Below are 4,523 nucleotides of genomic sequence, written 5' to 3'. Positions count from 1 at the left end.
GAACCTCTAGAGTAATTGTCGTTACTCCTGATTACCATGCGGAGAATTAAAAGTTAACCTCCCCCTCACCCACCAAGTGGGACGGGACATTAAATTGGCGTCATGGACAGGATTCTCTGGGAGAAGCGGTAAAGAGGTTCCGTAAAAGGGATATCAGCCAGAGTGCTGAAGAAAGGAGAACTGATAATTGGTTGAAGCCGAAATCTCTGGCAGTAGGTCACAGCAACCCAGGATAAGCCTGATCTTGACTGCTCCCCGCTGTTGGATTTGTTAAAGAGCTATAAAGCTTGCCCAACCCCGAAAGGGCATAGCTGGGCTGAGGGACACTGGCAGTCCCTGACAACTCTAGCGGAACAGATAAGAGACTTAGCACCAGGAAACAAGTTTAAGCCTGGAGAGGGAAAGGCTGTGGTTTGTGGTGTCTTGGGAGCCGCGTCGATAGCTGCCCAGAAGGACAAATGCATTGTCACACAAGGTGAGCGGGAGGCAAATGAGTCCCTTCAGGAACTGGTTAGAAAACTACAGGCAGAATTGGAAATGGAACAGGTGAAACGGCAACTAGCTGAAAAAGTGTTAGCGGATGAGAAAAGAATCATGGAAAACTTGAAGGGTAGCCTGCGAGATGCTTTTGTGAGGGAAAGAGAGATGAAGTTGCAGTGCCCTGGGGACCTTGAGAGTGAACCAGGATTTTCTAGCTCATCAAAAGAAGCCGACCCCCATTGCGAGGGAGGTTGCCCCTCACTACCCATGGGAGGAGCTGAGGGCAGTGACAGAACCTGACCCTGCTCCCAAGCCCTGGCCACTTATTAGAAGTGAAGCCACGTATGATGGCGAGGATGCAGAACCCGCCATTACCACTAAGGAGATACCTTATACTGTTACTGAATTGGCAAAACTACAGGAAAAATATAGTAGGCAGGCTAAGGAAACTGAGACGGAATATGTGTGGAGGGTCTCCCTGACAGGCAGAGACAGAATAAGGCTTTCAGAGGAAGAGGCTCAGGGCTATTGGGGTCCCGGTGTATTTTTGACCGTAGATGACGAGCGGGAACCTTGGTCCCTGACCCAGAGGGTGGCATATTGGGCCAGAGGGTTAGACCCATTGGAGAGAGGAGATCCTATTGCCATCCCCACCCCTGGAGTAAGCCAGCTTACAGAGAGTGTACAGATGGCGGCTTGCCTCCAACTAATGCATGACAGGCGCCTAGCTCCCCGCCAACCTTCCCCGATGCTGTTGTTTGCCAATCCGGATAGGATGACTCCCTTGATTAAAGGGTTACCTGATTGACTGAAGATTGATGCTGTGCAAATCCAAGACCGACTAAGAGCCACTGTAGCCATGGGACCTCAGGGCAGACCGGGTCTTACCTGGGGGGGGAATTGCATGGGAATTGATCAATTATGGCTGGTGTGTGGGGTACGTTGGGAAGAAGGGGAAGGCACAAGAAGCGGTCCTTAGGACCAAGACAGAGGAGAAAATGCTCTGCCCCTGAGATGGGACCCTTGTGGGGGGGGCCTCAAGAAATCGATTGTGTAAGGAAGGTCTAGATAAGGGTATTCCCCGAGAATTGATGGATGGCTTACCCCTCCCCAATTTGCAGCTGCTGGTAAATATGCCCTCCAAAGTCAGGAAACTTCTTGCACCGTCCCCAGTGAGTGAGCCAGGGGATGGCCAGTGTGTGTATTTTAGAAGGCTCACAGAAAATGAGCAGCGGGACCTACTTATGACCTTTCCCCTTGGTCCCTTTAAGACTCCAGTCACTTTTCTGGTAGACACAGGGGCCCAAATGTCTGCTTTAAATGCTGATACCGCAGGCCGGAGTGGGATTGTCTCTGATAAAAAACAGATATGGGTTACCGATGTGTTCGGATATTCCAACCCCCAACCTACAGCCCCAGTAAAGTGCTGGTTGCCAGGAGACACCACCCCCACCAAGACCACTATGGTATTGGGAGTGCTTTGTACGAATATTCTGGGATTGGATTTATTGAAAGGGAAAGCCTGGATGGACTCGGCGGGGAGGGAGTGGAAGTTCGGATCTCCGGCAACCCTGATAAGGCTTTTGCAGACTGCTCCTACCCTTCCCCCATCTAAAATTGTGAATGTGAAACCCTATCCCTTACCACTGGGAGCGAGGGAAGAAATCGCTCCGGTGATAAAAGACCTGAAGGAACAAGAGGTAATTATTCAAACTCACTCCCCTTATAACTCCCCAGTGTGGCCAGTTTGCAAACCAAACGGGAAGTGGCGGCTAATGATCAACTATCGGCACTTAAACGCAGGCACCAGTCCCCTGACAGTGGCCGTGCCTAATATAGCCGAACTGATTGTCACCATACAGGAACAGTCCCATAACATTTTAGCCACCATTGATGTAAAAGATATGTTTTTCATGGTTCCTCTACATGAAGGCGATAGAGATAGATTTGCATTCACATGGGAAGGTATACAATATACCTTTACTCATCTGCCCCAAGGATATCGGCACTCGCCTACCTTGGCACATCACGCCCTGGCCCAAGCACTATCAGAAATCATCCCCGAGGGGGCAGTTAAAATGTACCAATACATTGATGATATATTGGTGGGGGGGGGTCCAATGCCACTGCAGTGGGACAAACCCAAAAGAAAATAATTACTCACCTGGAAAGTCTAGAACTTCAGGTTCCAGCAGAAAAGGTACAACTCCTCTCCCCTGACGTGAAGTTCTTAGGTATATGGTGGAAAGCAGGAGCCATATGTATTCCCCCTGAAACCTTGGCTACCTTAGAACAGATAAAAATCCCAGAAAACAGAAAGGAGCTGCAATATACCCTAGGCTTGCTGGTATTCTGGAAGAAACATATTCTGGATTTTTCTATCATAGCTCATCCCCTGTACGATGTAACATGCAAAAGAGCTACCTGGGGTTGGACACCTATTCATGAGGAAACCCTAAAATTATTGGTTTTTGAAGCAGGGGCAGATCAAGCTTTGGGCCCAGCACACCCAACAGATCCGCTCCAGATGGAATGGGGTTTTGCCATTCCTGGGGCACCTATACACGTGTGGCAGCGTGGAACGGAGGGTCTGACCGGCCCATTGGGTTTCATTCACACAGCTTCAAAGATGCAGAAAAGCAATACGCGGTCTGGGAGAAAGGCCTCTTTGTGGTCAGTCTAGCCTTGCAGGAGGCTGAAAGAATGCTCCGGCAACAATCCCTCACCCTAGGAGGGCCCTTTAATGCCCTGAGGCCTGTACTGGCAGCACCCCACCCCTGGGGGAGTCCCACCAGGAACCGGTTACAAGTGGTATGCCCAGCTGGAGCCTTCCAGTCACACACAGCAAGGGGGGGAGGGAGCACCCAAGATGCTCCAAACCCAGGAAAAATCACCCACTCCCTCAGGTGAGGAAACCCCTCCTTCCTGCAGAAAGGCAGCCCCTGCCTTTGAATCCCACCTGACAAATACCTGTCTGGTTCAGTGAGGCCTCTTGGAGGAGGGAGGGGAAAGTATGGAAGTACCAAGCAGTGGCTCTACATGTTGATTCCGGGGAGCACGTTGTACCAGAAGGAGAAGGGAGCGCTCAGCTGGGGGAACTGATGGCAGTTTGGGGGTGTGGTAATGAGAGAGACAGGCAGGACGGAATCCGTACACATCTACACTGATTCTTGTGCCGTACCAAGGGGTGCACCGAGTGGCTCTCCTTTTGGCAGCAACATCAGTGGGAAGTAAAGCAGGTGCCCATATGGCAAATGGAAAAGTGGGAGGAGATATGAAATGTGGCCAAGGGAAAACCCATATTGGTGGGGTGGGTAGCTGCCCACCAAGGGGAAGATCACCCAGCCACGTTCTGAACAATCAGGTAGACTCACTCACCCGCCTGGCTGTGCTGGCGGAAGAGAGAGAAGAGGAGAAATGGGAACACTTATTGGAGTGGCTACACGTGATACGTGGTCACTCGGGAGTCAAAGATCTTCTTAAGGAGGCTGGGAGCAGAGGATGGCCCGTTACCCAGCAACTTTGTAGCATGGTAATTTCTGCCTGTGGCCTGTGCCATACCGGAGTGGAAAAGCACCCCTTACAAGATCCCCCACTCCATCTGAGGGATGGAAAAGGACTATGGGAAATGTGGTGAGTCAATTACATAGGGCCTTTTAAGAAATCAGAAGGGAAACAATATGTGCTTGTTGGGTTGGAAGTAATATCAGGACTTGTTCAGGCTGAAGCAGTAGCACAGGTGACCGGGAAAAATGAAATGAAATGAAATGAGAAAATGTAATGCATTAATTGAAAACATGATACTAAATAACAGAGTAGAGTGGAATGGAATGGAATGAAATGGAAATGATAATGACAACCATAATGATAATGATATGACATGACATGAGAATGACAATAAAATGAAATGATAGAATTGAATGCATTAATTGAATATATGTTATTCTATAAAAGAATGGAATGGAATATAACTAAATGGAATGGGACCAGGAACGGGAATGGGAATAGGAATGACAATGAAATGAAATGAAATAAAATGAAAT

The sequence above is a fragment of the Grus americana genome, chromosome 10 (assembly GCF_028858705.1).
Source record: "Grus americana isolate bGruAme1 chromosome 10, bGruAme1.mat, whole genome shotgun sequence".
In the NCBI taxonomy this organism is placed as follows: Eukaryota; Metazoa; Chordata; class Aves; order Gruiformes; family Gruidae; genus Grus; species Grus americana.
This window is presented reverse-complemented; position numbering follows the sequence as displayed.